A 13,414-nucleotide genomic window follows, 5' to 3' on the forward strand; every position below is an offset into this window, starting at 1 on the left:
TTGTTTTCTGGGTTTTTTCCAGATTATTGTATCAAAATTTATATGTGAAATTGGTCTAAGATCTCATTTGTGCTGTTGTTGTTGGATTTGGATGCCTACATTATACAGAGATAATACTGTATAGTGATAGTAAAAAGCATGAACTCTGGAGCCAGACTAGCCAAGCTCAAATACCAGTTCTGCTCCTAGTAATTGTAGGGCCTTTGGCAAATTACTTAACCTCTCTGTATATCTGTTTCCTTGACGTAAAATATGAGGCCTGGTATATTTCTGGTTCTTTCTCACTAGTTGCATGTAACTCTTCAAGTCCCAAGTGAAAGGCTGGACATGTGCTAACAGGGAACCTCTTATTTGGTTCTAAAGTCTAATTTTTGTTTCCATCCTGGTAAGTATGTCAATAGTCCCATTCAGCTTTTCAGTCCCTCATCCACTATTCTCTGTGTTGGGAATCATCTCAAGGGAAGAGCAGTCCAAAGTGGTCTGTCTAGATGCAGGTCCCTCCGTTCCTTTCTGCCTGGCCTACTGTCTGATGTCTTCAGATCAATGCCTTCTTTCATTTTGCTTCAGTCTTTCTAATTATTCTTAGTGGAGAGGTTAATTCCACATACCATAGTCTCTCCACTTTTTATCATTACTGTAAAATTTAAATAAACTAAGATTTTCTGCTCAGTAATTTTGTTTATATACATTATTTCACTTGTGTTTCTCGATTCTGTCTTCTATGTCCCTTATGTGTTTTAAGCATATTGTCTTTTTTTTTCTTGCTATTTCAAAAAGGTGTTCATTTATACGAAAGTTTACTTCTATATAATTTTTGAGCGCTGACAATGGGCCTCCAGTCATTCTGTTGTCTCATCACAGGTCCTGAGGTCCTCTATGTTATCTACGTGAACTTTGATTATTACTCCAAGCCATGTAAGTTTATGGCAATATATTGTCATGGTTTTTATCTGCTCAGTGGAAATATTTTTCTTATGAATGTTCTAAACCTGCACTTTTCTCTTTTCTTTTCTTCTTTATTCCTATCATAACTTATAATTTGTTCTTTTAATAACAATATACTCAATTCGACAATAAAATATGTATAATGTAAATATGGTTTTAATAACATTGTATATAATAAGCAGTAAGAGGAACAAGAAAGCTTGGAGGTCAATGGCAAGACTCTGATTTTTACTGCCGACATCAAACCCTGGTTCCTTTGCTTTTTTCTTTCTTTTCTTTTCTATAAAATAACAACAAATTTTAAAAAATAGTAGCTATACTTTCTTCCTAAGGGTTTGTAAGAATCAAATCTGTATTAGTTTGCTACAGCTGTTGTCACAAAATACCACAGATTAGGTAGGTTGAACAGCAGAGATTTACTTTCTGATAGTTCTGAAGGCTGAGACATCTAAGATCAAGGTATTGGCAGGTTTGGTTTCTTCTGAGGTCTGTCTCCTGGGCTTGCCTTCCTGCCATGATTTCACATGCTCTTTGCTTGGTGCAGGTGTTTATGTCTGATATCGCTCCATGTCCAAATTTCCTCTCCTTATACACATTGCAGCCAGAATGGATTAGGGCCTACCTAAAGGGCCTCATCTTAACTTAGTTACCTCTTCAAAAACTCTATCTCCAAATACAGTCGCATAAGAATTTTGGAAGGACAGCTTTTTCACAACAGGTTTGCCACCAGAAAGCAGGTGTTGTGAAAACCACCACTAAACCTAAACCAAAAATGGGACAGGAAAGGACTCACAACAACATCATCGTCATTGGACACGTAGACTCGGGCAAGTCTACCACTACTGGCCATCTGATCTACGCGCCGCCCAGGGATCCCGTGCCATCACCACTGATGTGTCCCTGTGGAAATTCCCCGTGGAGACCAGCAGTGTTACGTGACCATCACTGATGCCCCAGGACACAGAGACTTTATCAAAACCATGATTCCGGGCACACGTCAGGCTGACTGTGCTGTCCTGGTCGTTGCCGCTGGTGTCGGTGAATTTGAAGCAGGGTCTCGGGGAATGGGCAGACCCGTGAGCGTGCCCTCTGGCTTACACACTGGGCGTGAAACAACTAATCGTTGGTGTTAACGAAACGGATCCCACTGAGCCACCCCACAGCCCGAGGAGCCCCGAGGACATCGCCCAGGAAGTCAGCACCCGCACCACGGAGCTTGGCTACCCCCCACGCAGCAGCACCACTTGTGCCGTCTCTGGCTGGAAAGGTGACGACAGGCTGGAGCCAGGGGTAACACGCCGTGGGGCCAGGGACGGAAAGTGCCCCGTGAGGACGGGGATGCGGGAACCCACTGCTCGGAGCTCTGGCTGCATCCCGCCGCCGACTCGTCCACCTGCCAAGCCCTTGCACCTGCCCCTCCGGGACGCCTGCAAAATCGGTGGTGTCGGTACCGGCCCGGGGCCGAGGGGGGCTGGTGTTCTTCGGCCTGGCAGGGGGTCACCTTGCTCCGGTCAATGTTACACCCGAAGGAAAGTCTGTGGAAATGCACCGGGACGCTGGAGTGAGGCTCTTCCTGGGGACAACGTGGGCTTCGATGTCAAGAGCGTGTCTGTCAAAGATGTTCGTCGCGGCGACGCGGCCGGCGACAGCAACAAGGACCCACCCGTGGAAGCAGCTGGCTTCGCGGCTCAGGTGATTCTCCTGAACCTCCAGGCCAAATCGGTGCTGGACACGCACCTGTGCTGGGCCGTCCCGCAGCTCACAGCGCTTGCAGGTTTGCTGAGCTGAAGGGGAAGGTAGATCGTCGGTCTGGAAAGAAGCTGGAAGATGGTCCCAAGTTCGTGAAATCTGGGGATGTGGTTCCTGGCAAACCTATGTGTGTTGAGAGCTTCTCTGACCACCCTCCTCTGGGCCGTTTTGCTGCTCGTGACATGAGACAGACGGTGGCGCGGATGTCCTCAAAGCGGAGGACAAGAAGGCAGCTGGAGCTGGCAGAGTCCCCCAGTCTGCCCAGAAAGCCCAGGAGGCTAAATGAGTATTATCCCCAACACCTGCCACCCCAGTCTTGATCGGTGGTGGAAGAACGGCCTCAGAACTGTGTCAATCGGCCACTTGGGTTGAATAGTAAAAGTCTGGTTAATGAGAACAGCGCATCGTAAAACCCTCAGAAGGAAGGGAGAATGTTGTGTGGACCATTTGGTTTTTTTTTGTGTGTGTGTGTGTGTGTGCGTTTGTGGCAGTTTTAAGTTATTAATTTTTTAAAATCAGTACTTTTTAATGGAAACCACTTGACCAAAAATCTGTCACAGAATTTTGAGACCCATTAAAACAAAAGTTTAATGAGAAACCTGTGTCTTCTTTTGGTCAACACTGTAACCTTGTATAGTATTCGGGTAAAAGATGAGAGTTGCACAGAATCTATTTCTAGTGTTTAAACTAAAATTTGGGTTAACTGTTTTCCTGGGTGGGAACTTGAGGATTTTCACCTTGTTTAAGGGGAAAAAAAACTGTTTAAATACATAGAAAAACAATGCTATGGGAAAAGGGGGTGTGTTGGTGCAACACATTTTCTCTTAGATAAGCAGAGTAACACGATAAGTAACACCATAAGATAGTTTATAAAACAGGTTAAATTCTATAATACCAAAGTCAGTGTATTGTGTATAAAATTGGTATTCTATCACTATGAAGTAAACTTGTTAATAGAATGTCATGTTTTAGTTTTCTCACTTACTGGAATGCATTGCCACACTTACAAATGTTGAACTAAAAATACCTAAAATGAGAGTCATTTGATAACATTTTACTTCATAGTAGTGTTAATTGTATCTAGATTGTAGAAGAAAAGCTACTGGAGTTCACAGTCACTTAAGAACTTAGAAATCCGTTTTAAGTAGGAATTTTCATCTTTAAAGAGCAAGATTGGGTGAAGAGGGAACATTACCACACTGGAGAGTAAACCCAAAGTTTGAAGAGGTGCAATGGGAAATACCTAATGAGAGGAAGGATCCATTTGGACTGGAGTGTAGGGTAAGCTCTGTTTTTAGTCTGAAAATGTCTTAGAGGTTTTGCTAAGTGTCATTCCAATAACATTGCCTAATGAAGGGAATATTGAAAGATGACAGTTTGAAGTTGGTAAATAGGATGAAAAGCAAAGAGCTCTTGAGAAATGAGTGGTAATTTATAACATATTGTGAATTTAACACAATTTGGGTGACAACCATTAAATTCTTGGCTTTGGAAAGCTGGCAAATTTGAAATATTGCTATGTGAATTTTGACCATTTGAGCATTCTTGAAAGACCCTATTTGATCCTAAAACTTTTGCGTTGTGAAAGGGAAATCAGTTTCTCAAGCTGCTTTGAAGTGCGGCAGAAAGCATACAGGACACTTTGTATTTTATGACAATGCTAAGTGAAATGTCTTACAACTTAACTTCTGTAGAAAGTGACTGCAATGGAAAAATCTCCATTTAGGTCTAAACTACGTAAACTGGTCTCAACAGTGCCACCAGAGGCACTGATGAGGCCTATAAATTAGAAACCAATAGAATTCCACAACTTCAAAACAAAACAAAACAAAAAAAGGATTTTGGAGGAACAAAATTCAGCTCAGGACACAAATCATTGTCCATTTCTGTTTCAAATGATATGTTTTTTATCTTGATAGTACAAAATTATTCTCACTCTAAAGAAACCAATACAATTAGTTTAACCAGTAGAGATAGTAAAGGTATGAAGAATAATTATTTAAATATAAATAATTGTTTGTAAAGTTCATTATAGTCAATGCTAGCAATAAAATACTGTGGTGTATGACTAAGTTTAAAGTGAATAAATAATGTAAGGGTATTTGTAGTCAATATTAGTTAACCTGTAGTTTTATGATAACTACAGAATTTATAGACTACTGAATCTTTCAGATTGCCTACAATGTTGCTATTGTTTAGGATGCATGTTTACAACTTTTATAACTTTAGATCAGTAACATTGTGCTTTCAAGGGTTCCCTACTCTGGATTTTATCCAGTCTTGTTTAATAACTTCATATGTCCTTGAACAAAATAAAACTTCAAATATGCTGCTATTGCAAGCCTGTTGTAATGTTTATGCTTTCTGAAAATAATTCTAAGGGAAAAATTAAGTTCAGGTTTACAGAGTTTATATTACAGCATTTACAAAATAAAATTGATGTCAATTAACAACCAAAATTTAGATGGATGTCACACTTACAAGCAAACAAAAACTAGAGAAAGAAAATATATTAAATTAATTCTTTTTTTAAAAAGATTTTATTTATTTATTCCTGAGAGACAAAGAGAGAAGCAGAGAGAGAAGCAGGCTCCATACAGGAGCGTGATGCAGGACTCGTTCCCCGGACCAAGATCACGCCCTGAGCCAAAGGCAGATGCTCAACTATTGAGCCACAGAGGCATCCCAAATTAATTCTTCTTTTTGTCCTTTATGCTTACATGTGTAGGATGATATAAATAGCTGAAAGTAAAAATAGTTCACATATTGTTCCTGATGGTATACATACTCCTCTATTTTCTTCATTATTTATTTCCCCAAAATTTAGACATAAGAAAAGATGTCCTATTATTCAGCCCTCTTTTATAGAAGGAAAAGATCCTCCCATTCTAAATTTTGAAGAGTCATTGTTTATAATTTTTTTCTTTTTTTAATAAATTTATTTTTTATTGGTGTTCAATTTGTCAACATACAGAATAACACCCAGTGCTCATCCCATCAAGTGCCCCCCTCAGTGCCCGTCACCCATTCACCCCCACCCCCCGCCCTCCTCCCCTTCCAACACCCCTAGCTCATTTCCCAGAGTTAGGAGTCTTTATGTTCTGTCTCCCTTTCTGTATTTCCTACCCATTTCTCCTCCCTTCCCTTCTGTTCCCTTTCACTATTATTTATATTCCCCAAATGAATGAGATCATACAATGTTTGTCCTTCTCCGACTGACTTACTTCACTCAGCATCATACCCTCCAGTTCCGTCCACGTCGAAGCAAATGGTGGGTATTTGTCGTTTCTAATGGCTGAGGAATATTCCATTGTCTACATAGACCACATCTTCTTTATCCACTCATCTTTCGATGGACACTGAGGCTCCTTCCACAGTGTGGCTATTGTGGACATTGCTGCTAGGAACATCGGGGTGCAGGTGTCCCTGCGTTTCACTGCATCTGTATCTTTGGGGTAAATCCCCAGCAGTGCAATTGCTGGGTCGTAGGGCAGGTCTATTTTTAACTCTTTGAGGAACCTCCACCCAGTTTTCCAGAGTGGCTGCACCAGTTCACATTCCCTCCAACAATGCAAGAGGGTTCCCCTTTCTCCACTTCCTCTCCAACATTTATGGTTTCTTGCTTTGTTAATTTTCCCCATTCTCACTGGTGTGAGGTGGGATCTCATTGTGGTTTTGATTTGTATTTCCCTGATGGCAAGTGATGCGGAGCATTTTCTCATGTGCTTGTTGGCCATGTCTATGTCTTCCTCTGTGAGATTTCTCTTCATGTCTTTTGCCCATTTCGTGATTGGATCGTTTGTTTCTTTGGTGTTGAGTTTATTTTTTATTTTTTAAAAATATTTATTTATATTTTATTTATTTATTTATTTATTTATTTATTTATTTATTTATGATAGTCACAGAGAGAGAGAGAGAGAGAGAGAGAGAGAGAGAGAGAGGCAGAGACATAGGCAGAGGGAGAAGCAGGCTCCAAGCACCGGGAGCCCGACGTGGGATTCAATGCTGGGTCTCCAGGATCGTGCCCTGGGCCAAAGGCAGGCACCAAACCGCTGCGCCACCCAGGGATCCCTGGTGTTGAGTTTAATAAGTTCTTTATAGATCTTGGAAACTAGCCCTTTATCTGATACGTCATTTGCAAATCTCTTCTCCCTTCTGTAGGTTGTCTTTGAGTTTTGTTGACTGTATCCTTTGCTGTGCAAAAGCTTCTTATCTTGATGAAGTGACAAATGAAGTTCATTTTTGCTTTTGTTTCTTTTGCCTTCGTGGATGTATCTTGCAAGGAGTTACTGTGGCCAAGTTCAAAAAGGGTGTTGTCTGTGTTCTCCTCTAGGATTTTGATGGATTCTTGTCTCACATTTAGATCTTTCATCCATTTTGAGTTTATCTTTGTGTCTGGTGTAAGAGAGTGGTCTAGTTTCATTCTTCTGCATGTGGATGTCCAATATTCCCAGCACTATTTATTGAAGAGACTGTCTTTCTTCCAATGGATAGTCTTTCCTCCTTTATCGAATATTAGTTGACCATAAAGTTCAGGATCCACTTCTGGGTTCTCTATTCTGTTCCATTGATCTATGCGTCTGTTTTTGTGCCAGGACCACGCTGTCTTGATGACCACAGCTTTGTAGTACAACCTGAAATCTGGCATTGTGAGGCCCCCAGCTATGGTTTTCTTTTTTAAAATTCCCCTGGCTAGTCGGGGTCTTTTCTGATTCCACACAAATCTTAAAATAATTTGTTCTCACTCTCTGAAGAAAGTCCATGGTATTTTGATAGGGATTGCATTAAACGTGTATATTGCCCTGGGTAACATTGACATTTTCACAATATTAATTCTGCCAATCCATGAGCATGGAATATTTTTCCACCTCTTTGTGTCTTCCTCAATTTCTTTCAGAAGTGTTCTATAGTGTTTAGGGTATAGATCCTTTACCTCTTTGGTTAGGTTCATTCCTAGGTATCTTATGCTTTTGGGTGCAATTGTAAATGGGATTGACTCCTTAATTTCTCTTTCTTCAGTCTCATTGTTAGTGTATAGAAATGCCACTGACTTCTGGGCATTGATTTTGTATCCTGCCACGCTACCAAATTGCTGTATGAGTTCTAGCAATCTTGGGGTGGAGACTTCTGGGTTTTCTGTGTAGAGTATCATGTCATTGGCTAAGAGGGAGAGTTTGACTTCTTCTTTGCCAATTTTAATGCCTTTATTTCTTTCTGTTGTCTGATTGCTGAGGCTAGGACTTCCAGTACTATGTTGAATGGCAGTGGTGAGAGTGGACATCCCTGCCGTGTTCCTGATCTTAGGGGAAAGGCTCCCAGTGCTTCCCCATTGAGAATAATATTTGCTGTGGGCTTTTCGTAGATGGCTTTTAAGACGCTGAGGAATGTTCCCTCTATCCCTACACTCTGAAGAGTTTTGATCAGGAATGGATTCTGTATTTTGTCAAATGCTTTCTCTGCATCTAATGAGAGGATAATATGGTTCTTGGTTTTTCTCTTGCTGATATGATGAATCACATTGATTGTTTTACGAGTGTTGAACCAGCTTTGTGTCCCGGGGATAAATCCTACTTGGTCATGGTGAATAATTTTCTTAATGTACTGTTGGATCCTATTGGCCAGTATCTTGTTGAGAATTTTTGCAACCATGTTCATCAGGGATATTGGTCTGTAATTCTCCTTTTTGGTGGGGTCTTAGTCTGGTTTTGGAATTAAGGTGATGCTGGCCTCATAGAACGAATTTGGAAGTACTCCATCTCTTACTATCTTTCCAAACAGCTTTAGTAGGATAGGTATGGTTTCTTCTTTAAATGTTTGATAGAATTCTCCTGGGAAGCCAGCTGGCCCTGGACTCTTGTGTCTTGGGAGGTTTTTGATGACTGCTTCAATTTCCTCCCTGGTTGTAGGCCTGTTCAGGTTTTCTATTTCTTCCTGTTCCAGTTTTGGTAGTTTGTGGCTTTCCAGGAATGCGTCCATTTCTTCTAGATTGCCTAATTTATTGGAGTATAGCTGTTCATAATATGTTTTTAAAATCGTTTGTATTTCCTTGGTGTTGGTAGTGATCTCTCCTTTCTCATTAATGATTTTATTAATTTGAGTCTTCTCTCTCTTCTTTTTAATAAGGCTGGCTAATGGTTTATCTATCTTATTAATTCTTTCAAAGAACCAACTCCTGGTTCTGTTGATCTGTTCCACAATTCTTCTGGTCTCGATTTCGTTAGTTCTGCTCGAATCTTTAACGCTCTTCTTCTGCTGGGTGTAGGATCTATTTGCTATTTTTTCTCTAGCTCCTTTATGTGTAAGGTTAGCTTTTGTATTTGAGTTCTTTCGAGTTTTTGAATGGATGCTTGTATTGTGATGTATTTCCCCCTTAGGACTGCTTTTGCTGCATCCCAAAGATTTTGAACGGTTGTATCTTCATTCTCATTAGTTTCCATGAATCTTTTTAATTCTTCCTTAATTTCCTGATGACCCTTTCATCTTTTAGCAGGATGGTCCTTAACCTCCACGTGTTTGAGGTCCTTCCAAACTTCTTGTTGTGATTTAGTTCTGATTTCAAGGCACTATGGTCTGAGAATATGCAGGGGACGATCCCAATCTTTTGGTATCGGTTCAGACCTGATTTGTGACCCAGTATGTGGTCTATTCTGGAGAAAGTTCCATGTGCACTTGAGAAGAATGTGTATTCAGTTGAGTTTGGATGTAAAGTTCTGTAGATATCTGTGAAATCCATCTGGTCCAGTGTATCATTTAAAGCTCTCGTTTCTTTGGAGATGTTGTGCTTAGAAGACCTATCGAGTATAGAAAGAGCTAGATTGAAGTCACCAAGTATAAGTGTATTATTATCTAAGTATTTCTTCACTTTGGTTATTAATTGGTTTATATATTTGGCAGCTCCCACATTCAGGGCATATATGTAGAGGATTGTTAAGTCCTCTTGTTGGATAGATCCTTTAAGTATGATATAGTGTCCCTCTTCATCTCTCACTACAGTCTTTGGGGTAAATTTTAGTTTATCTAATATAAGGATGGCTACCCCTGCTTTCTTTTGAGGACCATTTGAATGGTAAATGGTTCTCCAACCTTTTATTTTCAGGCTGTAGGTGTCCTTCTGTCTAAAATGAGTCTCTTGTAGACAGCAAATAGATGGGTCCTGCTTTTTTATCCAGTCTGAAACCCTGCGCCTTTTGATGGGGTCATGAAGCCCGTTCACGTTCAGAGTTACTATTGACAGATATGAGTTTAGTGTCATCATGATATCTTTTCAGTCCTTGTTTTTTGTGGATTGTTCCACTGAACTTCTTCGTAAAGGTGGATTTTAAGAGTCCCCCTTAAAATTTCTTGCAGAGCTGGTTTGGAGGCCACATATTCTTTCAGTTCCTGCCTGTCTTGGAAGCTCCTTATCTCTCCTTCCATTCTGAATGAGAGCCTTGCTGGATAAAGTATTCTTGGTTGCATGTTCTTCTCATTTAGGACCCTGAATATATCCTGCCAGCCCTTTCTGGCCTGCCAGGTCTCTGTGGAGAGGTCTGCTGTTACCCTAATACTCCTCCCCATAAAAGTCAGGCATTTCTTGTCTCTTGCTGCTTTAAGGATCTTCTCTTTATCTTTGGAATTTGCAAGCTTCACTATTAAATGTCGAGGTGTTGAACGGTTTATTGATTTTAGGGGGGGATCTCTCTATTTCCTGGATCTGAATGCTGTTTCCCTTCCCAGATTAGGAAAGTTTTCAGCTAGGATTTGTTCAAATACATATTCTGGCCCTCTGGCCCTTTTGGCGCCCTCGGGAACCCCAATTAAACGTAGGTTTTTCTTCCTCAGGCTGTCGTTTATTTCCCTTATTCTATCTTCATGGTCTTTTAATTGTTTGTCTCTTTTTTCCTCAGTTTCCCTCTTTGCTATCAACTTGTCTTCTATGTCACTCACTCGTTCTTCCACCTCGTTAACCCTCGTCGTTAGGACTTCTAGTTTGGATTGCATCTCATTCAATTGATTTTTAATTTCTGCCTGATTGGATCTAAATTCTGCAGTCATGAAGTCTCTTGAGTCCTTTATGCTTTTTTCTAGAGCCACCAGTAACTGTATAATAGTGCTTCTGAATTGGCTTTCTGACATTGAATTGTAATCCAGATTTTGTAACTCTGTGGGAGAGAGGACTGTTTCTGCTTCTTTCTTTTGAGGTGAGGTTTTCCTTCTAGTCATTTTGCTCAGTGCAGAGTGGCCAGAAACAAGTAGTATTGGGAAAAGGAGAAAAAGAGAGAGAAAGAAGGGAAGAAAAGAGAAAAAGAAAAAAGAAAAAGGGAAGAACAAAAGAAAAAAAAAGAAAGGAAAAGAAAGAAAGGAAAAAAAGGGTGGGGGAAGCAAACAGAAATCAAAAAGAAAAAAAGAAAAAAGAAAAACCCACGGGGGAGTATCTTCTGATTCTGTATACTCTAAGTCCCTTGACCTCCCCTGGAACTTGTCCGTCTAGCTGGTCTTTCGGGGGAGGGGCCTGTTGTGCTGATTCTCAGGTGTTAGCACTTGGGGGAGCTGCTGTGCCCCTGCCTGGTGCAGGGCTCAGTGGGGGTTGTTCACCCCGTGAGGCCGCAGGAGGAACAACCGCAGTGGCGGCGGCAGCTCTGCAGCCCTGGAGTCAGCTCCCTCAGTAGCTCCGGAGCTCTCCGTCTGCAGGGCCTGGAGGCTCCGGGGCGGGGCCGCTGATCTGCTCAGCTCGGGGCAGGAGCGTCCTCCTGTCCTGGGCCCTCCCGGCCTCTGCCTGTCCCGGGGGAGGCCGGATCCTGGGCTGTGTCCCGGCGCCCTGGGCTCCCGGTCTGCGCTGTTGGATTCCCGCTCCCGCCCTCAGCCCCCTCCGCGGAGCCGCCTCCCTGCCCCCTCCGAGCTGCTCCGGGTCCCGCCGTGCGCTGCAGCCCTTAGGGAGCTCGGCGCATCTCCCGGGGCGCAGGTGTCTGTTAGTGTCCCCGGGAGCCCGAGGGCATCCTCGCCCTTCTGGGTCCTGCTCCAACTCCCTGCGAGCCCCTTTCCGCCCGGGAAGGTTGGTGCAGCTCCTGCTTCTCCGGGACGGGGCTCTCCTGTCCTGGGGACACTCGCCCCGGCCTCAGCCCGGCTCCTCGTGGGGCCCCTCCCCCTTGGAGGCCTTTTGTGTCTTTATTTCTTTTTTTCCCGTCTTCCTACCTTGATAGAAGCGTGAACTCTTCTCACTGTAGCATTCCAGCTGGTCTCTATTTAAATCTCAGGCCAAATTCGTAGAGTTTCAGGGTGATTTGAAGGTTATCTAGGGAATTTGGTGGGGACAGGTGACTTGGGGACCCTACTCCTCCGCCATCTGCCCCTCCTCTCATTGTTTATAATTAAGTATCCTTCTGATATCCAGCACCTATGCATATGTGAAAATATTGCTTAAACTGTCACAGCATTGCAACACTCCATACAATGAGGAAATCTATATCTGCTAAACTTTTGTTTATCTTAGATTAAAATTAAAGGGCCCTCTCTGACATTTTGGCATATACTGTTTATCTGTGAGCTTCATCATGGACAATGATTGTTTCTTGATTACTGTGTGTGTATGTGTGTGTTTAGGGGGAATTGACGTATCATTTCTTGAGTACCTTCTATGGGTCAGCAATTCTTCTGAATATGTGAAATGATTTCAACCTCAAAAGTGTCCCACGGTGAATATTCTGTTAGCTGCATTCTACAGATAAAACTGATTCAAGTTTGTTAATTTCACACTAATGTGTGTAGAGCTGAAGTTTAAAAAGAGTGAAAATCATCAATAGCAGACTCAATACCTTCAAGAAGCTATCTGATCCATTCTGCTGACTTTTGGCAAAATCTCACTCCAACCATAGATAGCCATCTGCCTGCCAGACCCCACCTCCGTTTTTAAAGACAACAACTGCACCAATCCTTTGTGATCTAGTCGGTCTCTATACTTACCACCCAGAGTACCTCCTGGAAACATCTTACCCTTTGAGGACATCCTGATTTGTCTCATTTCAACTGAGAGAAAATCTGTTCACCACGACTCAAAATTTAAAGGTTTTCCTTCCATTCAACATACCCCATTCCTGTGGCTGTTCTTGGTTTTCTGCTCAGCCCAGAAATTCCAACACAGACACTGATCTGAATCTGTTCTCAGGTTTCACCATGGCTTTCCAGGGTGATCTTGCCACCAAATCCCAGTTCTGGTAAATTCTGAGTCTATCTGGTACTTACATGAACAGACTAACTGCCAGCCTTAATCTATGCTTTTATTTCAAATGAGAATGACTCTGAGTTGGGCTAGATATTAAACTCTTGGGGTTTACTCAGGATATCTTAAATACCTGTATGAGTATTTAAACAAGAAGATGAACAGGAAAATAAGATGAGTTTAAATACATACAAATTTGACCAAATAGATAAATGAAAGAAATCCAGTGGGGTTTACCTGTATTTTTACCAGTATATTTCTATAACCATATCTATGACATAATTACTGTTCATTCTTATGTGATGATAATAATAATTATTATTACATAGCTTCTTTGCAAGACCAACATTGTCTTTGTTTCCAGGTACAAACAGTGGATCCATAGGCACTTCTTCTCTGGAAACTGTCTTTATCTGGTCTCTGATGTTACTATACACTTTTATCGCACAATTAAAATCACAGGTTCCATTGGGATGGGAGTGGGCCCAAGAGGAAAATAAGTTCACTGATAGAAGACAAATACAC

General features: G+C 41.7%; 1 pseudogene; it reads left to right on the top strand.

The window, feature by feature from the left end:
• The first annotated feature begins 1,925 nt into the window (after positions 1-1,925).
• LOC119876919 lies at positions 1,926-4,949 on the top strand (annotated as a pseudogene).
• The last annotated feature ends 8,465 nt before the right edge of the window (positions 4,950-13,414 follow it).

Source organism: Canis lupus, chromosome 13 (assembly GCF_011100685.1).
Source record: "Canis lupus familiaris isolate Mischka breed German Shepherd chromosome 13, alternate assembly UU_Cfam_GSD_1.0, whole genome shotgun sequence".
NCBI lineage: Eukaryota > Metazoa > Chordata > Mammalia > Carnivora > Canidae > Canis > Canis lupus.